Source organism: Copadichromis virginalis, linkage group LG7 (genome assembly GCF_057382275.1).
Source record: "Copadichromis virginalis isolate Kocher_CV1m ecotype Utaka linkage group LG7, C_Virginalis_male_GT1.1, whole genome shotgun sequence".
Classification (NCBI taxonomy): domain Eukaryota; kingdom Metazoa; phylum Chordata; class Actinopteri; order Cichliformes; family Cichlidae; genus Copadichromis; species Copadichromis virginalis.
Genome location: NC_140624.1, coordinates 9722831 through 9748730, shown reverse-complemented (window position 1 = coordinate 9748730; position 25900 = coordinate 9722831). Strand labels below are relative to the sequence as shown.

The 25900-nt window shown below is 38.0% G+C and overlaps 1 protein-coding gene and 1 long non-coding RNA gene across 3 annotated transcripts in view; both read right to left on the bottom strand.

Annotated features, from left to right (window-relative positions):
* shank3a (SH3 and multiple ankyrin repeat domains 3a) overlaps positions 1-25900 on the bottom strand; it is a 255418-nt gene that overhangs the window by 203686 nt on the left and 25832 nt on the right. The gene's annotated exons all lie outside the window — the stretch shown is intronic.
* Positions 1251-24044, bottom strand: LOC146704451 (uncharacterized). Of its 2 annotated transcripts, none has more exons than XR_014921659.1 (6): positions 23517-24044; positions 5867-5995; positions 5374-5458; positions 5059-5239; positions 4424-4873; positions 1251-2908 (listed from the first exon to the last, which is right to left on the bottom strand). It is a non-coding gene; the product is annotated as an uncharacterized LOC146704451 (long non-coding RNA). The 2 variants fall into 2 exon arrangements; XR_014921660.1 differs by having other exon boundaries at positions 5059-5172.

Genomic DNA, 25900 nt, shown 5'->3' with positions numbered 1-25900 from the left:
TTCTGTCCTTAACACGGATCAGTCGTCCTGTCCCCTTGGCAGAAAAACAGCCCCATAGCATGATGTTTCCACCCCCATGCTTCACAGTAGGTATGGTGTTCTTGGGATGCAACTCAGTATTCGTCTTCCTCCAAACACGACGAGTTGAGTTTATACCAAAAAGTTCTACTTTGGTTTCATCTGACCACATGACATTCTCCCAATCCTCTGCTGTATCATCCATGTGCTCTCTGGCAAACTTCAGACGGGCCTGGACATGCACTGGCTTCAGCAGCGGAACACGTCTGGCACTGCGGGATTTGATTCCCTGCTGTTGTAGTGTGTTACTGATGGTGACCTTTGTTACTTTGGTCCCAGTTCTCTGCAGGTCATTCACCAGGTCCCCCCGTGTGGTTCTGGGATCTTTGCTCACCGTTCTCATGATCATTTTGACCCCACGGGATGAGATCTTGCGTGGAGCCCCAGATCGAGGGAGATTATCAGTGGTCTTGTATGTCTTCCATTTTCTGATGATTGCTCCCACAGTTGATTTTTTCACACCGAGCTGCTTGCCTATTGTAGATTCACTCTTCCCAGTCTGGTGCAGGTCTACAATACTTTTCCTGGTGTCCTTCGAAAGCTCTTTGGTCTTGGCCATGGCGGAGTTTGGAGTCTGACTGTTTGAGGCTGTGGACAGGTGTCTTTTATACAGATGATGAGTTCAAACAGGTGCCATTCATACAGGTAACGAGTGGGGGACAGAAAAGCTTCTTACAGAAGACGTTACAGGTCTGTGAGAGCCAGAGATTTTCCTTGTTTGAGGTGACCGAATACTTATTTTCCACCCTAATTTACGAATAAATTCTTTACAAATCCTACCATGTGAATTCATGGATTTTTTTTCACATTCTGTCTCTCACAGTTGAAGTGTACCTCTGGTGCAAATTACTGACCTCTGTCATCATTTTAAGTGGGGGAACTTGCACAATCGGTGGCTGACTAAATACTTTTTTGCCCCACTGTACATAGCTATAATTTTAAATGGCATAAATTTTAAAAATGTAACACTTTAGAACATTTATATTCATGTACTCAAGAAGTATATTCCAGTAAGTTAAACATATTTGTTATCAGTTACACAGAGATGAAAGAAAACCAGTCAACGGTACGAAAGTCCCTATTGACACTCTGCAAACAGTAAATAATATTAATGCTATGAATAGTGTTTGTATCAAATATTCAAGATGATTTATTATCATAGTAGCATAAATTGGAAAATATGATATTTTCACAGAGTTGGGTTCATTTGTCAACTTGTCTCGACCAACTAAAAACAGCACATTTTTAACCAGGAAGTGAAACTCTTAAAAAACATAGCAAGTTTTTTGATGGAGGGGAAATCCTTGAAACTTTGCATTTAATTATAATTTCATGAAATTAGCATATCACTGTCAAACCAGTGAGATGTGTAAGCACAAAAAGGGAAATAAGGGGGATGAATGCCATTTAAATACGTCACAAATCGCAGCTTTAGACCAAACTCCTAAAATGATTATGGATAATTACTGGCGCACCCTCTGCACTGCAGCTGAATGCTTTCTCTAACATCTGTCTCCGCTAAGAGAATAAGGACAGATCCAAACATCCATTTTTTCATGCTTATCTAATTCAGGGTAATGGGGTTATCACAGGGATGCAGACACCCACTCATACTTTCACCTATGGCCACTCACAACTTAAGTGCAGCAACACGGGTTTGAATCTGACCTGCATTCCTGTCCTGCTTGTCTTCCCCTCTGTCTCTCGCCACTGTATTGTATCATATTTAGATTTTAGTTTCTTCTTTTTTTGGAAAAACCCCCCAAAACAAAACATTTTTGTATTTTCTGTTGAAACAAACTCCTTCTTTAATGTCAGGTTTTAGCTTTTAAAGCTTTCTGTTCTGTAATATTGTATTTTTTATTGACCTAAGTTTTTTTTAAATGTTTTAACAGAGTAATTTCAACTTCTGAAATTAAAAAAGCATTTGTAATTCTAATTCAAATTAACAGAACTCATTTTTTTAAGCTCTCGCTGACAGAATTCCTCTATGGAAATGACCACAGTCACCTTTCTTGCATTAGTGATGCAACAACCTTCATATTCAATCTAGTTATTCTTACTGTCACAGTGCCGCCCAGTCAAGGTTTTGGCCATTGGGATGTGAAAGGTGTGGGTTGAAGGGTCTTGTCCTTAAATTGACCTCACCTCACTCTCGCACAACTCTGGGGGTGCGAGAGTGAGGTTTTACACACGTAGATACGGAGTGGTTCGGCGACCGTGACAGCACTTTCTTATATAGTAGTCTGTCAATTTGACTGACAGCATTGTAAAACTTAACTTATTATAATGCGATATATTATTTCAAATATAACCTTCATATACAACTCGATTACAATAACTAATATACTGAACAGAGTATGAGTTTATGACCAGGAGTGAGGGCACTTTTCTCATGTCAATACCACATCAAGCACTTTTCTTCCCTATAATAGAGGCAACAAAAATACCATAGCCTCTCCGCTAGGAAGGGCAAAGATGAACTACGTGGACTTAAAGCGTATGCTTTGCTTAATTAAAAGGGACTGTTACAAATGGAGGAGTCAATCATTTACATTTTTGCCCTGGAAAAACAATTTCTGAAGTCCAATTTAATTTTAACCTGAATGCTCAACTCATACTTTCCTAGCAAGTTTTGAAATGAGAGAACACGTCTCCCAGGAAAGTGATCAGAAGTCAGTCCAATTTTCTGAACGCGGGACTTTCCAATCTTGTAAACACTTGCTTCATCAGAACGAACTTCTGTAGCATGCAGTCCTTCTGTATGAGAGTGGAGCTCCGTTCCTCTATAACCTGTAGTGGTCACTTCAAGACCAGGCAGCCTTGTAAACTGTAATGTAAATAATATGGAGAATCTTTCTTAGGTAATGATATGCAAAAAAACGGCTTTGAAAATCTGTCACAAGTTCCTTGGTAACTTCATATGAGGAAGAAAATGACACAGATACCCGTCTATCTTTCCATCCATTTTCATAACCACTTATCTAACTTGAGGTCATAGGCAAGGGCAAGGGGCAGGGTACAGTGCACAAGTCACAGGGCTAACACTAAGACTGAGCCAACCACACACACACACACACACACATTTCCATCTACACATTTGCTCCCAATATATTTTAGCTGCCTAAGGATGTTACATTATAAATAAGCACTGACAGGGAGACCCTGGGTAACAAATTCACAATGCCATGATGATGAAAATGATCATTCTCTTGGTCATGTCTAACCCAATGGCTTAAATACTGCAAACTCTCCCACTGAAGCTGCTGTTTGGTCTCTGGGCTATGGCGCGAGGCAAATGGACAAGTGGCTACAACTTAATAATGGTAATAATATTGGTAATAATCTCACACTGTAGCTTTTAAACACAGGAAACCTCAACCCCATATATTCATTTATTTCTTTGTATGGTTAAATGAAATTCAATTTGGGTTAACAACATCCCAAAATTTTAGGAAACTGGGTTTAGGTTAAGCTAGTTAATACCTAAACCTGCTACCACTAATACAAAAGGCTGCTGATTCACACAAGCTTCAACCTCAAGGCTATAGGAAATACCCATTACACCAACCAAAGACTACAGTCACAAAACTGTTAAATTTAGAGAGTGCTGAAGTAATTCAGTGTTCAAAGGAATTTAAAACTGGTCTTGTGTGTAGCCGTTAGCGAGTATGTGTGCCTCCAGCTTGCTAGAAGCTTTTGAAGTTTCTTTTCTGCCAGACACAGACTGTTGCAACAGCTTTCCCTTTGGCACAGGGAGACAAACAACACAGGCGTATCTCTTCCACACAAAAATTACAGTACATTACATGCTTCACTCAAATTCACACATACATGTGAACCACATTAAATCCATGCACAGCTCCCATAGGTCTAAGAGAGAAACTAATTAGTTGGAATAATTCAGTGGAGTATCTCAATGGATCTCTCTCTGTAGTGTCAATGCCTTTTGCCAATGCTAATTACTCACTGCTCTCCTAAACTTGAGGGAACACTTGCTGTGTGGGTGCGTAAATATTTGTGTGAGTAGGTGCACGGGGCCATTTAATAAACACACCTTTATTGTATTTCTATTGTAACTTTAAATTCATTACTTCATGGCCCTTTTCAATTAATCATAAAGGGCACCTGAATTGAGCTCTAAGAATCTCATTATTCAAAGTAATCAGTCCCAAAATGGCCCAGCTGAATGCAGCAGTATATTGATTGATTAAGACCTGCTCTTTACTGAAACTATAACAATATGCAGTGCAAAAATCTTGAGCCTCTCTTCTATCTTTATATTTTGATAAGAAAATTGGAATATTTATTGAAATGTGCAAACAAACATGGGATTGAAACTTACTGTTGGATCTCTCTCCTGACCTCCTTTGTGCAGATTGACAATTCTTTGTCAGTTGTCATTCACATCGCTCTGTAAGACCTGGTGCCACTTATTTTGAGAATGATTCTTGTGTAATGTGTCATATCTTTTCTCCTTTTTCCCCCTTTCTTAAGAATGCCTTCTTTTTTCCACTGAGACCAGTTCTGTTGAGGGTTCAGTAAAGAGTAGCTGGATCAACTGAAGCACCAGATGAATCTCTCGCATCCTCTGTCAGGTCTTCGCTGGATTTCTTTCTACTTCCTATTTTTTCCTACATGACTTTCAGAGACTGTTCATCTGCGATACTTTCTTCAGTTGTTTTCTTTTGTTCTCCATCTCCCAAGCAAAAAACTCTTAATCTGTTAAGCCCAAGGGGGGAAGGTTATGGTTTCAAGGGCTGCACCACCAGGTCTGTTGTTTAAATGCAGACATCTATGGTACAGAAATGTCAGAATATCAGCTAAAAACTTACAAAACCATTTCCATGACCACCAAACACGGCAAAAGCAACAAACAATTAAAGAGCGGGCTCCAACCAAAACTCACTGAACCAGCAACAAAAGAACAACAAAATTAGGCTTTAAGTTTGAAAACCATAAGCATAAATTCTATCTTACCTTTGCTGCCTTGCTTCCAAAAAATCCAACACGATAAAACCGCATTTCCTGCAGAGCTACATGTCCCAGTGTGCTTCAAGAGCACTTTCTCGTCATAAATCACCATTTTTTGCTCTACTCGCTTGTTAAGGCAAAGACGCAGTACACACCAGCCAATCGTTGTGTACAGTGTGGCTGTCTGCTATTCAGTACCTAAGAAATTTCAACTTTCACAGACGGTACCAATTTATGCCAAATTGCAAGAAACATTGGAAAAAATTATCATTTTTCAGCATGACAATAATAACACACAGTAGTAATGCAGTAAAAGGATACATGGACATGAAAACACACAGTGGAACACTCTACCAGCCATAAACTGGTTTCTTCATAGCCTGGACCTCAACATTACTGAAGCACTCTGGAATCATATTAAGAGTACAGAACAAAAAGCAGCCAACATCGAAAGAAGAGCTTTGAATGTCCTTCAAGAATTCTGGAGAATTATTCCAAAGACAAGTTAAAGAAACTACACAAAAACTTCAAAAGAGTTCAAGCTGGTCATACCAAGTACTGAGTTTCAAGCTCTTTAGAATAGTTTTTAACTTATAGGCTCCATTTTCATTTAGGCTTGCACATATTTCAATAAATTACTTACAACTATTTCCACTTTTCCATTCTAAAGAAATGAGGGGTGGCTCAAGACTTTTAAACAGTCTTATATAACTTTGTATTTGAATTCCCTAGGTATGTATACAAAGTGGTACAGTACCGTGTATGAGTATAACAATGAGACTAACAAGAAAAAAAAATCTATCTCAACACTAACCTGCATTTTATATGAAAGGGTAATCCCGGTTTCAGATGACAGGCTTTGTATAAACATTTTCTTCATTAAAATCATCCCAAAAGCTTGAAAATCTTGGGGAAACAGTGACATAAGGCACCTGAAAAAAACCTGTAAAAAAAAACCCAAACATCTTTTTAATAAAAAGCTGACTAAGTTTGCCCATTAAAAAAAAACACAAATTACTTTATGATAATAAGATTCACTTTGGTAGAGAACATTAATGAATTTGGTGTCAGTATTAGGTGTGTTGTCCAGAAAAGACAAATAGAGGATAGACAGCTATTACTTCATGGCCTCTATATAATTTGCTATACACCCTAGTAATTCCTTTACATAACACATCAATCAAACAATACTGTATGCTGCTGTAATCCTCACAGCCCCTTTGGGACAACAGAGGCCTCCAATGACACTCATATACACTGACTAAGTGTTGAGGCATTTGTTAATCTTGTAAGCATCCTTTCACTGATCTCTCATTAATTCAGCCCAGAGGGTGACAGGGAGGGTGGGGGGATAAAGAAAGGGAGAGGGCAATGCATGCATTTGAAATTGAGTCAATTAACTGCCGGTGGAAAGGCAGCTCTTCCTCTCTTTTAGAAATATGCTAATGCAAATCATGTTAATCTCTTCTCTCCTGTTGGAACAATTTACAAGGTACTGGCTTTATATCTGCATTTTCTAATTATTATTTTGTGTGTGTCCATTTGACTGTGACCTCTTTGTCTAACTGCATACATAAACATCTATACTTAAAAGTGGAAACCATAGGGCCCAAACTTGGAACCCACTGGTTATTGTCTGATGACTAAAGCACTGTTTTCATGAGACTAGTAGTACCAGTGGACTTTGTATGAGTTACGAACTGCACTAAAACTCCTCACTTCCAACCTTTCTTTAGCAAAGGCATTTTTTGTATTTTTGATTTTAAACCAAGCAATCAATGCAGCTGCCTTCAGTTGCCTTTAGTTTTGTCCTCAGTTGCTGAAAAGCATTCTCTGTCGAGTTGAGAACAGGTCACTGACTTTGCCATTGAAAAATATCCCACTTCTTTACCTTGAAAAACTCTTTGGCTGCTTTAGCAGATTGCTTTGCTCATTATCCATTTGCACTGTGAAGCACTTTCTACAGCCTTATACACTTCAGATTTCATCCTTCTACTTCTGTCATGTCATAACATTACCTCCCTCATGTTTGATAGGGAATGTTGTTGTTTTTTTTGGATCATGAGCCGTTTCTCTCCTCCATACATTTCTCTTCTTATCATTCTGGTCCAAGTTTACCTTGATTTTTCTTTAAAACAGTGCACATTCTTTTGGATATTTTTTACTGGCAACGTGTATTCTGATCTTGCTCTTCTTGAGTCTAACCAGTAGTAGTTTAAGAATATAATCCACCCACTGTTATCATCTTCAATGCCCTGTACCAACATAGAGCAGAGCAGCTATCTGAACGCTACCCCAACAGAAGTCGATTATCTTGTTAATAATTTCACCTCCTCACTACGTACGACTCTGGATACTGTAGCTCCTGTGAAAACTAAGGTCTCTAATCAGAAGTACCTGACTCCGTGGTATAATTCTCAAACACGTACCCTAAAGCAGATGACTCGTAATCTGGAGAGGAAATGGCGTGTCACAAATTTAGAGGATCATCATTTAGCCTGGAGAAATAGTTTGCTGCTTTATAAGAAAGCCCTCCGCAAAGCCAGAACATCTTACTATTCATCACTGATTGAAGTAAATAAGAACAACCCCAGGTTTCTCTTCAGCACTGTAGCCAGGCTGACAAAAAGTCAGAGCTCTTTTGAGCCAACAATCCCTTTAACGTTAACTAGTAATGACTTCATGAACTTCTTCACAAATAAAATTTTTATCATTAGAGAAAAAATTACCAGTAATCATCCCACAGATGTAATATTATCTACAGCTACTCTTAGTACCATTGATGTTAAGTTAGACTCTTTTTCTCTAATTGATCTTTCTGAGTTAACTTCAATAATTACTTCCTCCAAGCCATCAACGTGTCTTTTAGACCCCATTCCTACAAAACTGCTCAAAGAAGTCCTGCCATTAATTAATTCTTCGATCTTAAATATGATCAACCTATCTCTAATGATCGGCTATGTACCACAGGCCTTCAAGCTGGCTGTAGTTAAACCTTTACTCAAAAAGCATCTCTAGACCCAGCAGTCTTAGCTAATTATAGGCCAATCTCCAACCTTCCTTTCATATCAAAAATCCTTGAAAGAGTAGTTGTCAAACAGCTAACAGATCATCTGCAGAGGAATGGTTTATTTGAAGAGTTTCAGTCAGGTTTCAGAGCTCATCACAGCACAGAAACAGCTTTAGTGAAGGTTACAAATGATCTTCTTATGGCCTCTGACAGTGGACTCATCTCTGTGCTTGTCCTGCTAGACCTTAGTGCAGCATTCGATACTGTCGACCATAATATCCTATTAGAGCGATTAGAACATGCTGTAGGTATTACAGGTACTGCACTGCAGTGGTTTGTATAATATCTATCTAATAGACTCCAGTTTGTTCATGTAAATGGAGAGTCCTCTTCACACACTGAGGTTAATTATGGAGTTCCACAGGGTTCAGTGCTAGGACCAATTCTGTTTACATTATACAAGCTTCCCTTAGGCAGTATCATTAGAAGACATAGCATACATTTTCACTGCTATGCAGATGACACCCAGCTCTATCTATCTATGAAGCCAGATAACACACACCAATTAGTTAAACTGCAGGAATGTCTTAGAGACATAAAGACCTGGATGGCTGCTAACGTCATGCTTCTTAATTCAGATAAAACTGAGGTTATTGTACTCGGCCCTGAAAAGCCTAGAAATATGGTATCTAACCAGATTCTTACTCTGGATGGCATTACCTTGGCCTCCAGTAACACTGTGAGGAACCTTGGAGTCATTTTTGACCAGGACATGTCCTTCAATGCACATATTAAACAAATATGTAAGACTGCGTTCTTCCATTTGCGCAACATCTCTAAAATTAGAAATATCCTGTCTCAGAGTGACGCTGAAAAACTAGTTCATGCATTTTTTACTTCCAGGCTGGATTACTGTAATTCATTATTATCAGGATGTCCAAAAAACTCACTGAAAAGCCTTCAGCTAATCCAAAATGCTGCAGCAAGAGTACTGACAGGGACTAGAAAGAGAGAGCATATTTCTCCTGTTTTGGCTTCCCTTCATTGGCTTCCTGTTAAATCCAGAATTGAATTCAAAACCCTGCTCCTCACATACAAGGTCTTAAATAATCAGGCCCCATCTTATCTTAATGACCTTGTAGTACCATATCACCCTATTAGAGCACTTCGCTCTCGCTCTGCAGGCCTACTTGTTGTTCCTAGAGTATTTAAAAGTAGAATGGGAGGGAGAGCCTTCAGTTTTCAGGCCCCTCTTCTGTGGAACCAGCTTCCAGTTTGGATTCGGGAGACAGACACTATCTCTACTTTTAAGATTAGGCTTAAAACTTTCCTTTTTGCTAAAGCATATAGTTAGGGCTGGACCAGGTGACCCTGAATCCTCCCTTAGTTATGCTGCAATAGACATAGGCTGCCGGGGGATTCCCATGATGCATTGAGTTTTTCCTTCCAGTCACCTTTCTCACTCACTATGTATTAACAGACCTCTCTGCATTGAATCATATCTGTTATTAACCTCTGTCTCTCTTCCACAGCATGTCTTTTATCCTGTCTTCCTTCTCTCTCCCCAACCGGTCGCAGCAGATGGCCGCCCCTCCCTGAGCCTGGTTCTGCCGGAGGTTTCTTCCTGTTAAAAGGGAGTTTTTCCTTCCCACTGTTGCCAAAGTGCTTGCTCATAGGGGGTCATATGATTGTTGGGTTTTTCTCTGTATCTATGAAGCGCCTTGAGGCGACTTATGTTGTGATTTGGCGCTATATAAATAAAATTGAATTGAATAGTAGCAACTCATACTTGAAATTGCAGTGAAATGCTAGAAAAAGGTTGTAATACTTAAATTACACCTGCAATTTTATTTAGAAAACCCCTTGAATTAAAGCTGAAAGTTTGTAAATCAATCACATATCCACTGTGATGGTGCACAGAGGCAAAGATACAAAAATTGTGTCTTTGTTCAAGAAATGATTGACCTTATTGAGATTGATATACGGGGCTCTGCAAAAACATTCACAGCATCCCACAGTATTATCATGAAGATGATAACTGGGGCCAAATTATGTCTGATGTATTACAATCACCCCAATGTACATCCAGAGTTACAAAGACTAAAGAAACCAAAGAAAAATTGTGTTGATTTATTTTTAAAGAGTTGCCACAATTTCATATTTTTTTAGTTCCTTTAACTGAACTTTTAGGCATTTCAGACGTTTATACTGTGTGGAGATAACAGATAAAGTATTCATAGCATTAATTATGAAAGCATGGTCACTTTACTTTTAATAATTGTATATTGCATAAAACTGTGCAGGCAACAGGGTGCGAGGCTTGATCCGAATGCATCTCCAGGCCACTCAAATCAGAGCAGACAATGAGACAGATGGTGATTTTACACCAACATGGGGAAAGAAATAGCTCTTTAAAATCAAACCTCAGCAAATTACTTTGAAACCAGTTGGCCAGATACAAAAAGGAATCATAACTCTGGGGAAGCAGTCACTGTGAAGCAGAGGTGCTGGAGAGATGATAAACCCGACAAGACGGAAAGCAGCCCTTCCATACCACTTTTAAGATGTCTGCATAATTATCATTTCATTTGCATGTTCTGGAAGATAGTGACTAATGTGAAAAGGCTGACAGACAAGGAACAGAGAGATGTGCAAACAAACAATTACACCCTGACTCTAAATGAGTATCACTTCAAAACAAATTGACAGTTAACTTAAACTCAGCTTAAAAAACATAAACATCCTCTAACAACTGAGGAAAAGCATGCAAAGGTCTACATGTCATTGCCTGTAACAGGAATTTGCCCCACCAGCTGACACCTTAAATATGTAGTACTTTAGCTTTGATATAACTACGCCATGATCATCCTTTCCATATTGAAAAAATACTGGATTCAAATGATGTTTTATGCCCCTTGCAAAAGACGATGGTTTATAAAACAGATAAAATAGGGTATGAAATTTCCCAAGCATCTCAAAGAAAGACCACTTTTATAAGCAAACCCATTAAATCCTAAATTTTTGAGTTCAACTGGACTTGTGCCCCATGAACATCAAGTAAGTAATCAATGACTAATAAAGCTGCGCGGAGTGTTTGACATGGCCTCTGAGTCATGAGAGGTGTTGTTTTTCTTGAAGCCTTGAAGATAATCTAAAAAACAGGAAACTCAATTAACCATATGCGCTGAAAATCATTGATGTTTCAACCTCCAAAATATTCTCCACGAGCCATATGCAGATTCAGATTATATGTGTTTATACAAATCTGACTAAACTATCTTAGGTTAGGTAGCTTAAGGTAATTCTAGTGGTTTCTGTGACAATGAATATTTTATGCATTATAGAACAGGAAAGTTACAAACTTATTTTCCTTTTTCAGAGAATTATATTGGTTGCTTAAAAGCATTTTACACACTCACAGTGGCAGGGCTAATTAAACACTTTGAGGGCTAACTGAAAGAAGCACTCCAATCAAACTGAAGGTTTAATCTTCTTACTGTAATCATCGTAGCTTATGCATGTACATATATGTGGCTGTATTTACTCCTCCGTAATGGGTGGGCAAACCTTCCTCACACAATATAAATCCCTTTTTTTATTTTGTATACATTATAATGACTGTCCATGTCCTGCTGCTTTCATAGTTACATAGTTGCATATGAAGTATGTACATGGATAATGCCCTTGCATTTGGCGTGTCAGATTTGAAAAAAATGCAGCATCAGTTTTGTAAATTAAATGAGCAGGGAGAGGTATTGTTTCAGGTAACCCACAAAAATGATTTGCTAAGGATTATTGCATATCACTGACTGAAAACGACACCAAATTTAATGCCAACAAGGAAGTATGTGTCATTTTTTTTACCTTGTGGTAGTGAATCATCAGGAGTGTCCAATTATTTGGAATGAGAAGGGGGAGATGTAATCAGAACTAGTGTATAACTAGATGGCTCAAAGCTCTGAGTATGGTGCCAAGACTTTGGCTTTTACATAATGCACTTTACTCCATCTTTAGTTTACAGCAAAGCACCACATCTTTCTGCCCCACAATATTACCTGTATTTAGATCAAATGCAGCAGAACTGAACAAAATAAAAAGGTGGAGTGTTGGGAGGAAGCAGCAGAATCCCGATGATATATCTAGGTTTGCAGGCAGCCAAGCTACTTTTCACACAGAGCACTACAGTTTACAGTATTTCAGGCACAGTCTTTTCTCAGTAGTGTGCACAAACAAAATTAATTTACTGTAGTTTTTTATTTTATTTCTTCCCCTTTTTTTTAACTCTCTATCAGAGCTATTACACATCATATTGATGTCTGTCAAGCTACAGCAATTATTGGGATGTGTCAGTGTATCACAGTGTCAGCATGTTACTGCATGTAATATTGACTTTGATATGTACTTACAGCATCACACATTCTACAGAGAAATCGAGAGAAACACACGCATTTATACACGTGGCACAATAACAGTTTTTTCATTAACACAGGGAAAGCTAGAGATCTTACAGCGAGTATTGTTTTGAGTTCTTGTACGCATGATAGAGGCCATCTGTTAAATAAAGATTTCAAGTTTATATGGTTGAACAGTTTATGATAACACAGCTTTCCTCTGGATAAATCCTGTGTTCCCTCCAGAGTCCCAATCCTCAGGACCAGCAATTTCTAACAAAAAGGCTAGCTCTTATATCAAAAACATATTGATTCTCCTTCAGTTACCTCTCATTGATCTAAATTGCCACGCTGTTTCCAGAGAGGAACACATACATAAGTCCTGTGCTTACCTGAATTATTTTTGTAAGGATGTTGGTTGCTCACTTTGTCATCAGGTCTGCTAGTTTTGTGCCGCTAATGTGCAGCCCTTGGCAAATTGCTGGTCATGACTGAGATTAACTGGCTGTATCTATAGATTTAAATGTAAACACTACATTTTTAGTATTTCATCTACAGGACTTTCTCATATTGGTGTATTTTTAAGATTGTGACATCATGCTAATTCACTCTACTTAGTAAATCAGGCCCTTAGTTATTGTCATTTCTAATTATTTTCGAATAATTTTTGGTTTTAAGTTCATAAAATTGTCCGTGAGGCAGTTTTTTTACAATACTGCTTTCCCCCAACTTGCATTGATTAACACAATTAACACACTGGTGTATTCGGGTACATTTATCACCCACCACCTCATTTTTATCATGTAATATCAAGTACCCTGTGAACAAGATTTTTTTAATATCTTCTCTAGAGGATATTTATCAAGCATAAGACACTGAGTGGCTGTTACCTCAGAATTATTGCTCTTATGAATGTCTATTAAATGTATGTATTTTGATATGAAATGTAATGTTAAAACTAAGCAATAGTAACTCACTTTCAAAAATTAACCTAGCAGAGTTATCTGCTTTATACAAATAATGCAGCAATGTCAGCTATAAAATAAACATTTATATTGTAAATTAATGGTACGCTTGCTTCTCTTTTTTGATGACTTTCTCTTTACATTTTATAGTTAAAGATCATATATATATATATATATATATATATATATATATATATATATATATATATATATATATACATACACAGTGGGGCAAAAAAAGTATTTAGTCAGCCACCGATTGTGCAAGTTCCCCCACTTAAAATGATGACAGAGGTCAGTAATTTGCACCAGAGGTACACTTCAACTGTGAGAGACAGAATGTGAAAAAAAATCCATGAATTCACATGGTAGGATTTGTAAAGAATTTATTCGTAAATTAGGGTGGAAAATAAGTATTCGGTCACCTCAAACAAGGAAAATCTCTGGCTCTCACAGACCTGTAACGTCTTCTGTAAGAAGCTTTTCTGTCCCCCACTCGTTACCTGTATGAATGGCACCTGTTTGAACTCATCATCTGTATAAAAGACACCTGTCCACAGCCTCAAACAGTCAGACTCCAAACTCCGCCATGGCCAAGACCAAAGAGCTTTCGAAGGACACCAGGAAAAGTATTGTAGACCTGCACCAGACTGGGAAGAGTGAATCTACAATAGGCAAGCAGCTCGGTGTGAAAAAATCAACTGTGGGAGCAATCATCAGAAAATGGAAGACATACAAGACCACTGATAATCTCCCTCGATCTGGGGCTCCACGCAAGATCTCATCCCGTGGGGTCAAAATGATCATGAGAACGGTGAGCAAAGATCCCAGAACCACACGGGGGGACCTGGTGAATGACCTGCAGAGAACTGGGACCAAAGTAACAAAGGTCACCATCAGTAACACACTACAACAGCAGGGAATCAAATCCCGCAGTGCCAGACGTGTTCCGCTGCTGAAGCCAGTGCATGTCCAGGCCCGTCTGAAGTTTGCCAGAGAGCACATGGATGATACAGCAGAGGATTGGGAGAATGTCATGTGGTCAGATGAAACCAAAGTAGAACTTTTTGGTATAAACTCAACTCGTCGTGTTTGGAGGAAGACGAATACTGAGTTGCATCCCAAGAACACCATACCTACTGTGAAGCATGGGGGTGGAAACATCATGCTATGGGGCTGTTTTTCTGCCAAGGGGACAGGACGACTGATCCGTGTTAAGGACAGAATGAATGGGGCCATGTATTGTGCGATTTTGAGCCAAAACTTCCATCAGTGAGAACTTTGAAGATGAAACGAGGCTGGGTCTTCCAACATGACAATGATCCAAAACACACCGCCCGGGCAACAAAGGAGTGGCACCGTAAGAAGCATTTGAAAGTCCTGGAGTGGCCTAGCCAGTCTCCAGACCTCAACCCCATAGAAAATCTGTGGCGGGAGTTGAAAGTCTGTGTTGCTCGGCGACAGCCCCAAAACATCACTGCTCTCGAGAAGATCTGCATGGAGGAATGGGCCAAAATACCAGCTACTGTGTGTGCAAACCTGGTAAAGACCTATAGTAAACGTTTGACCTCTGTTATTGCCAACAAAGGTTATGTTACAAAGTATTGAGTTGTATTTTTGTTATTGACCAAATACTTATTTTCCACCCTGATTTACGAATAAATTCTTTACAAATCCTACTATGTGAATTCATGGATTTTTTTTTCACATTCTGTCTCTCACAGTTGAAGTGTACCTCTGGTGCAAATTACTGACCTCTGTCATCATTTTAGGTGGGGGAACTTGCACAATCGGTGGCTGACTAAATACTTTTTTGCCCCACTGTATGTATGTATGTGTATATATATATATATATATATATATATATATATATATATATATATATATATATATATATATATATATATATATATATATATATATATACACACATACATACACACACACACACACATTAGGGGTGCAACAACACATTAGGGGTGCAACAATACTCGTATCGATATTGAACAGTTCGATACAGTGCTTTCGGTTCGGTACGCATATGTATCGAACAATACAAAATATTTTATTTATTTTATCAACTTTTCTTCTGACGATGCTGTCTGTGTTGAGCGCTCAGTGGATCTGCGTTCGACTACTCTGCCTAGGCTGCACTGTCAAGTGCAGATCAACTGAGCGCAGCGCAAGCTAGCAAGACGGAAGCTAAGCTAGTTGCAACATGGCAACTGCCTCAACGCTACCCGAAATTGAACCTCCCCCACCCTCATTCAGATCTGGCGTTTGGAACTATCTTGGTTTTCATGTGAAGCATGACCCTGATGGTAAGCGCGTCATACTGTTTTACTTTTGTCCTGCTCAATGCTCAATTGGTGGGAACCAGTGCGTTAGCACAGTTAGCTTGTTAACGTCTTGACGCCATTCAGCCCCACGCACGGGACGATCCGCGGTAACTCGTTAACGGAGATTTGCCGCGTTGTGGCATTAATGTCATTTTAACGAGATTAACGCTGACTGCACTAGTGGGAACACAATGAATATGACTGCACATTTACTCCGACATCATCCTAGTGCAAAGACAAGTGGAAGCAGACAAAAACAACAAGCACGCATGCTACAAACTTTACCCGAGTCATTTAGACAGCCGTTAGCACATGAGTCTCCTTATGGTGACCTGATATGTTTAATATGCTGCTGAGAGTATACCCCAGAAGAAGTGTATAGTATAGCTTTTATTTTGGAAAGAGCCATTTCTCTGTAATAAACTCTCTTTTCCAAAGATGAGTGATTTCTCGATCAGATAGATTAATTTTTTTATTTTATTTTGTTGTTTCAGCAACATTAAATTTTAAAACTGTACTTTTGAGTTAAAATATATATTTATAATTTTAGTAAATGACATTAAAAAGGCATGAACATTTTTTGTATCGAAAAAATATTGAACCGTGACACCAAAGTATCGAACCGAACCAAACCATGAATTTTGTGTATCGTTGCACCCCTAAAATAAATAAATAAATAAATAAATAAATAAATAAATAAATATATATATAGGGAGAGAGAAAGAGAGAGAGATTTCAAATACAGTACCTCAGGCTTCAATCACTTAAGTGAATATTACTAATACAATTCTTATTAATAATAAAAAATAAATATGAATAATAAATAAATAAATACATTTCTAATTATATTAAAATTACTGCAGTCATATCTTTACCTTTCAAAAAATCTGCTTTGAATATCTAAGGCCATCCATTTGTCTACCCCCCACCCAGGAACAAAGATAAACACCTTTTATCCTTCATTCATCACTACTCCCATTCCGCCCAACAAAATAAAAACAATGCAAAACATAAGCAATATGAAACAGACTTTGTAAAAAACAAAATGAAGTCATCATAAATATTTAACAGGGACATGACAAAAATGCCTCAAATAAGAAAAAATCCTCAAGACAATTGTTGTCATTGTGTAGCCATCCATTTAAATAACAAAAAGAATGTTTAATATCACATCATTTATCTTTATATGCTTTCATTTCATCTTTCTTTGCGGGTTCAAGGGTGTGGTGTTACTATTTTTTTTTTGCATTATAGGCATACGCATATTATAAAAGTTTAATGTATGTAATGATTTCTGTCAAAGCTGTCTTTTGTAAAAAACAGTTTTGTTCTTGTAGGGAGCTGCTGTATTGCGTTGCATTTTTAGGTTCTCAAAACTGCCCATTCTTTTGCCTAATCATTTATCCACCTTAAAATGACTGGCAGCTGGAACATATCCCAGGTTTGATAATGCAAAATACAGGGCACACCCTGGACCAGGGCCAACAAAGAGAGACAAACAACCACAAATTCTCACACCCACTCCTACTGCCAAGTTGGACTGTGACAGGAAAGTGGAGCAACCAGAGGAAAAACATGCAGGTTCAGGCACAAAACCATCATTGTGACACGCAGTTTTGGAATAATTTTACTTAAAGCAACATGTGGAATAAAACAGTCTCTCTCATGCCCCTTGTTATCTTCTACTTTTATTCTGCTCTTTTGTCTTTCTAGTTTCCCATTTCTTACCAGCTTCTAATTTTCGCTGTCTCTGTCTTCGTGTTTGCAGCTCTTCAGGCTGATTTTTTTCATGTACCTTGTTGAGCTTTTATTTTTGACCCTTTTTCCCCCCTTTGCTGACTTTCCATCTGTGTCTCATTTCCCAGTGAGCTATGCTGTATATCCAGTCTAGTTTTTCTGTTAGCCTCTTCTGAGTCATTACTTTTCAGGACTAACCCTGCCCGTTTTATGTAATTCAATTAAATATATATATTTTCTTGTTATTCTACATTTTGGTCTCCAATTTAACTGCAAAACATAACATCCTCTGGCCCAATAAATTACTGCTGTTTACTTTAGTCTTTTTCATTTATTCTCAGTTTTATGTTTTACAAGTGACACTGGCGTAATCAGTTGAATGACCAGAGCTTGAATGACCACAACTGACCCGCGAGCCTGCATGGCCAACAGCCAACCAGTGATCAGCACTGCTTCCTACCCTGCTCCCCTCTTTGTGCACTTGTTTACGCATCATTTCAAACCTTACTGATGCAAAATAATTGGATTATGATCCAAACATTTCTCTTTCGTTGGCTCAAGTGGCTTTCATAACGCACAAGTTCTACTCTATTCTACTTTTCTGAAAATCTTAATTATTCATGTAACCTGTTTTTATGTAAAAATTATTCAGGACATGTCATGAATACCAGAATATTTCTGGGTTTAATGTCAGTGAAAGAGAGATATTTTACACTTAAAAGACAGGCACCAAACAGCACAGAGTAAAATGCACTGATGTAAGGACCTAATTACATCATCAAAGATCAACAGCATCCTTCTTTAGTGACACATACCATAAACTGTGTTCAGTCCTGTTTTCTGAATGGATAGGCAAGGCACTCAGAGGTCCTCTCAGAGTTAATGAACAGAAAAACCGAAGCTGTCCATGTGTATCCCGTTCACTGTGGAATTCAGGATCTGAAGGCAGACCTACAACTGTGTAGCAGAGGTAATAGGATCACAGTTGTCCATCTGGCCTCATCCCAAGACACGCGACAGGCTCTAAATAACTCACAGCTAATTCTGTTGTTTTCTGATTCTGTCCTCACTCTGTCACAATCCACTACCCATCAACGTTAAGGAACAGCAAACAATTCTGATCACTTTATAAGGCTGTTTTTTGTCTTTTCCAATAAATACATTAAAACTTTCTAGTTCTTACTTATTCCACACTCTTTATTGCTGTTCATCAAGATTTTGAGATTTTCCTAAAAACTGTTGCATGACCAAAGAGCCGTGTGGTATGTGGTATGGCAAAACTAGTTCTCCACCTTTGGCAGGGTCTGGTTAGAATGTCCTTGCAGTGAATCATTAGAGCAGAAAAAAGATTTCAGTGGGGCATTGAGTATTTGTTTCACCGGAAAATGGATGATCTCATCTGACCAATACAGAAGTCCACAACAAAGCTTTGCAAAACTCAACATTTTGACATTTCCTAAGAATTAGGACTTAATTGTGGCAGATAAAAGTTGTTCACAATGCATCTTAGTCCTTAATAGCGCTCTTAACACTTAATGCGTAATAAAGCATGTTTGATACATGTGTTTTTTGAGTTTTTGAGATTTGTACATTATCAGTGTGATTTCGTTTCTCACTGAAAACCATAATCAAAGTGCACAACGCATTTTTAAGCAATAAATTGAAAAATGTATTACAAGACAAAACCAAACAATGCTGGATGTTGCAAATATGATGCTAATAGTTAAATATGTAAATCAATTTCTGACAGTTCAAAATACACTCCATTAAAGAAAACAGAATTGTATGGCAATTATTTCATGATTAATACTTTAAAGGGTTATGGTGGAAAACTGTTAAGTACAGTGAAGAGAACTTATAAGAAGCATATGAGTTTAAGGAGAGAAAGGCAAAGTTTTGAGAGAGTTATGAGAGTGCACAGGAATGATGTCGACATTTTTCTCTATCCAGGTGAGGACATGCAGTTCACATAATCCTGTTAATTCTTCCTTTAAAGCCGCAAAAGATCCAATCACCAAAGTGACATGCTTGAAGATGTGTTAATGCAACATCAACTCAAGCACTAATTAAGATATTCCACCGTATAGGTTAAGTGGCAGGGAAAAAAACAACGGAGAGCACGTCAGGGATGACGAGAAAGTGACTGGAGAAAATCCGTCCCGGTCAACCACCCAAACATCAATAACGGGAACCTTATACAGCGCTTCCCTATACCCGTCGAACTCCCGCAGGCATAAAGAAATTACGGAGGCTATTACTTATCACCTGACCAAAGATATGGCTCCCATCAACACTGTGCAAAACGAGGGATTTAGGAAAATGATCAACACCCTAGACAAACGCTACACAGTGCCGTCCCGCAACTATTTTTCTATTGTTGCACTACCTGCTCTATACACGCAGTGTCGAGCAACAGTGGAGACGGAATTTCAAGCAGTACAACATTTTGCGGCAACGACAAAATGTGAGACATTTGTTGTTTTTATGTTTATTTATTGTTTTTATGTTCAGTCTCAAATGTTACGAAGTTGATGTGCAGTTAATAAGCGCAATAAATATTTATACTGGAAAAGAAAATCGTGAGAGAATCGTGATCTCAATTCTAAGCAAAAAAATCGTGATTCCCATTTTATGCAAAATCGTGCAGCCCTACTGACTAGTATATATGAACTCCCCACCAAAAAGTGCACATGTCAACATCTGATGTTAACACTGATAACATCTGCAAAAATGCAGATGTACTACTTGCCACAATCCCAAAGTACAAACTCAACTTCATATTTTGCCTGTGACTCACACAGCACTGAACAGGTGATATAGTTTTCACATCCACAAGTGCATAAAGGTCTGTTTGGCTCTGAGGAATGTAAACTTTGCAATCAAACAGTGAGAGTGAGGGTGAGGGTGCATGTAGACCTCTGGATTTCAATGACTACTAGACTACGGTGCCCTCAGCTCTCCTCAACTCTCCAGAGTATCATCAGAGTCTATCTGTAGCAGGTGGCACACCTACCCGTCTGCATACATTAAGTGGTCAATGCATCGACAGCATAAGGTTGGCTATCCTTTGGACCTTTTTTACATCATTTTAACTGGCAGATATCTTCACTGTCATTTTTCATGCCAGAAGTAGCGTTCATTGGGTAATATTAGTGTAAGAAGCCTAGCTATAATAAATATTGATATCAGATAACAGCTGAGGTGACAAGGTTAGCACACTGTACATAGCTGCTGTAAATATCGATTGCATGTGGAAGTATATTGTCTAGTTTCACTTATCTTTGACATCTCCATAACAAATGGACAAAGTCTGATGGATAATAAGCTTCAGGATAGGATAGCCTGCTGATTGCATTGCATTGCATTAAAGACAAACTGAATGTAATTTAGCCTTCATTTAACAACCTGTACTTACAAATTTGGGAATCGGGGATGTATAAAAAACTGACCTGCATTAAAGGCTTAACCTAATTTTTTAAAACAAAGTTCTGATAATTATGAGGCCAAAAATAAATTTTCATACTTATCACACATTTTTTCCTTTAGTTTTAGTTCAAAATGACTGCACTGAACTGTGAGAAATTCAACTTGTAATAGTGAGAAGATGTTACATTTTCTGTAGAAACTGGGTCATATAACCTCATGTGCAACAACAGATGTCATCATAGTATATACACATGAGAAAAATCTCAAATGTCAAAGAGCTCACTTTCTAACAGCTGCATACATTTCTCTCCTCAGGGTCATTTTCAAGACTGTAGACACATACCGCTCAAGAGACACATAGGATGATGTAATTATATTAAGGCCTAGGAAAGTGACATCCTCTGGTTCCCTTCAAGTCCATCACCTGTTTGAGATCTATGTGACAAGATAGACTGGAGAGGAAAAGACCGAATGAGACAGAGAAAGACTATTGCTGTGCAAGGCAGTTGATCTGTAATGCTGCTAGAGTCTTTGGTGTCTGCGTGTCAAATGCCAGTGCACTCCATAGGAATACGATAACGAGGGTTGTGCACAGAGGGAATGCCAAATGAGATATCAAACACAGAAGAGAGCTAAGAAACGCCGAGCACAGCACTGAACCATTTAATAAGACATAGACAGAATGGCTGCCTACCTACATTGTACTTCAGTACTGCTATTCATCTGGGCTGTGACAATACACAACCTGGCACAGGACATACCATGACATGAATACCGCAGCATACATTCACAGTCCTGTGATGATATGCTTAGCTAAAGTGCATTTGGCATTTAGTGATAGTTCACCGTCCAATGATCTCATTAAAACCCTCTAAGCCTAGGACTAAAGATTGTCTCGCAGATTTTGTTACAGTGATTGATAGTGCCATTAAGTTTCCTCCCTGTGCACTTTTTCTGGAAACTCAACAGCGAACTGTATTCCCTGTATCGATTAACATTTAACACTGACATTATTTTACTTCATATCTGCTAATCTATACTTGTCGGAAAAGGTAAAGATCATTGATTATTTGCCAAAAATAATCGAATTAATTGATCAGGAAGAAGAGTAGAAATAGATTGCACCTTTGCCTTAAACTCTGCCTTTAACCTGCCTAACTATCTAAAGAAATGCAGTTGCGTACGTTTACAGAAACCAAAATGTAAGCACACCTTCTAGCTAATAATAAACGAAATAAACGAAAAGTCAACCCATGCCTCGGTGCCTTGTTCTGCAAGTCACAATGAACACGGCAGCCCCAAATTATGAACATTTTTCTGAGTCATCAAATAACAGCTGACAAGCTCAGCTAGATCAATGCAGGCAGGGAGCTAAGTGTCATGGAGTGACAACACACATAGAATGTCAGGGACGATTTTGAGCCAAATGTATCATTTGTTGCCAAAATGTGGGTGACCTAACAGTTATCTAATGCTTCACACACAGAGACAGAACATCTGAGCTGTTACTGCTGTTCCGCTAAGGTTTAGATCCAGCAACTATTCAAATACATCCATAAAAAGCAAATACCATGCCTTATTTAAATTAACCATGGTAAGGAGTCTATGAATGTTTGAATACACCTGTGCACATGGCTTTAAAAAAAAAAAAATCGGGGTCACTTCACAGCTTTAGGTAGGCACACATTTTAATGGTGAGAGTAAATCTAAAAATATTGAATAATTCTGATGCTTGAGTAAAGAACAGCAGTTAGATAAGGTTTATGTAACATAACGGGGTACTCTCAACCAGGGGCCAACCAGGGATTGAGGAAAAAATATAAATTTGGGCCCCACCACTTTAACACTGTAAATCATACCAACACTAAAAATATAACACTGTGCAGACATAGATCACTAATTTGCTTAGATAAATGGGGCGATTGTGGCTCAAGAGTTGGCAGTTCGTCTTGTAATCAGAAGGTTGCTGCCGGTTCAAGCCCCGGCTCGGACAGTCTCGGTCGTTGTGTCCTTGGGCAAGACACTTCACCCGTTGCCTACTGTTGATGGCCTGAGGGGCCGATGGCGCGATATGGCAGCCTTGCTTCTGTCAGTCTGCCCCAGGGCAGCCGTGGCTAAAACTGTAGCTGCCTCCACAAGTGTGTGAATGTGAGAGTGAATGAATAGTGGAATTGTAAAGCGCTTTGGGTGCCTAGAAAAGCGCTATATAAATGCAATCCATTATTATTATCATTATAAAAAAACGTTTTAAAAAATCGCTTAAGGTTGATGAGATATGTGCAAGTTTTTTGTTTACATTTTAATATTTTTCATTATAACATTATTGATTTTCTTTTGTTTGTTTTTATATTGATTGGTACCGTACACCAAATGCAAATAGAAATGAAGTATAAAATAAACTTTTGGATAAACGTTTAAATTCTCAAATATAAAAAAGTGTAAAGAAAATTAATATTGCTTAAACATTTTTATTGATATTATTAGGTATTGGTAAATACAGCTTTAATAACACTTTGGATATCCATTTTCAAGCAAAGCATAGTTAACTAAAATATGTCCCTGAATTTTATTCACAAGCTCACATAAGAGAACTCACCTCCTCCTTCAGATATCAGTGGGGCTGGTCCTGTGTCAGAAGTATACGTATGGAGAGATGGGAGAGAGACAGCTAATCCTGAGCCAGAGGTTCCATTTGCCTGGCCTGGCACCGCATGTTGGCTAAACTTGTAACTGGTTGTTAGGAATGAAGTAAGCTAACTAATAATAGGAAATTCAAGTCATTTCTTTCATGTGGACTTAGTTTACTGTGAGTTTAATTTCCAACCTGCCTTTTCCTTTTCTTTTTTAAAACCCAGACTTTAATCTGAGCCATGCTGTTGTCCTCCTGGAGAGGTTTCGTTATAGCACTCGGCGTCTGCTAGGGGCGCGTGCACCTGGACCAGACCATATCATGAAATAGAAAGGGGGGAGGCGGGGTCAGAGGCTGACTGGATTTTGTGAGTCGTCGAAAAACGTAAGTAAATGATGTTACGAATCAAATTAGTCTATAAGTACCCTGTGAAGCAAACAATATTTTATGGTGATAGGCTAATCGTTTAAAAAAGGACTAATTGATCCATGGAATCGAGGTATTTACTTGTTCCCTGAGTGCTGTTAGGGATGTGTGATTGAAACTTAGATATTTATATTTTTGTTTCTTTTAGTGATTAATTTAAACTTCTTTAAATATATATTTATTGGGCTGTTGTTATTTACTTTTCAGCATATAAGTAAATAAATAAGTCCGCAGTTATTATTCAAGAAAAAATGCTTTGCTTGCTAGATATGTCCAAAATATTTAATCTGATCTAATTTGTACATGAAAGATGTGAAGCTTTTTGCTCTAACTGCTGAAAATTGACAGAGAATAATTTAACAAGATTAAGAGCTGTGGAATTTTTTAAACTTTATTTATTTTACTCGATGGTTATTTGTTTTATAAATTCCTGGTAAACGTTGCTACTTTCCTACCGTTTGATCTAACCAATATGCATGCCACTGCGTGGCAGCCGTCATCTTAGTAACAACCTTGCTATACTAATGAGAAGTGACAGCTGGCTGTGCAGTAAGACAACATGCAAAATATCAGAAGAAACCATTGTATGAAGTTGTATCAAATTGCAACTGTCACTAATTTAAAAAATTAGAACTGTGTCTGACTTTGACACATATGTGTTATTTCATTCTTAAAGTGTAAGAATATTAACAGTAAAAACTAATAATGTGATATCAATTCATTCTAGAACAACAAAGTGCATTTCATTAAATAAATTAATTACTTTCAGCTAGTCTTATATTGAAACGACTGTGCAAAATGACTAAACCCCTTCATCATTTCCAAAAACAATTATGACATTAACACTGAGGATTTGTTTACTTCACTTTAATCTTCACTTTAAGGTTAGCTGACCAATCGATGCTAACCTGTTGATTAATATTCCCAAATAAGTGTAAAATGTCCAAACAGTCAGCATTAGTAATTGTTTATCTTGCCTTTGAAGTTGAAATTAGCTAATAACCTTACCAAGTAAAAAAAGAGGCTATATCTGAAAGGCATGTAGAAATGAGAGTTGGTGATGGACCCACTCCCCACCAGAATAAGAGCAGAGGCATTTTAAATTTGAAAAGCCAGTGGATAACATCACTGAGTTAATTTATCACCAGTTTAATTCTTAGGTGAATAAAAAAAAAAAAGGAGAAAACTAATGCAGCAATTATCCCAGATTTTTTACAGGATCTTCCCGGAAGAACTGTTTTAGTTGCATATTACCATCCAGCAAATCTAAAGATATGTTTTCCCATTATATTACCATTACTTCCAACTGGTGCCAGCTGAAGAAATCAGTTTGAATTGCTGATGCAGTCACAGTTACCTCACTACGTATTTTTCATATGAATTTTTGTTCTAATATTTGGTATTTCTTTACCAATATTTCTGCATCAATACTGCAACAGTAAAGTCTAAACATATCCACAAATTCCTTCTCATTTATAATAATACAGTGTCTACGAAAACATCCCAGAATGAAAAAGATATAACGCCGCAGCCGGGTGAGCTTGAAATAAAATAAATAAATCAAAGTTTAAAAAACGGATCCTTCTTCACAGTTGACTTAGCATTCTGTTTTCCCTGAGGTTGAAGGTGGTTTGCTCTAAAAGATTCATAAATATAAAATTCACCTTAGGAAGTGAAATAGCTAACTGTCTGTATACCGTACACCCTACAGCTTAAGTCATTGATCTCCTCTTCCTTCAACTTACTGTCAGATCAAAGAGACTAAGTTGGAAAAATACAAATGTACTAGCCTCTAAAGATTTTGAATGCACGGTATTGTTTCAAGCAGGTGACTGGGTGTGTATCTGTGATATTGTGCTCAAGAGTGTGACAAAGTAAAACAGGAGAACACATGAATATATCTTTGTATTTTAAGATGATGCCAA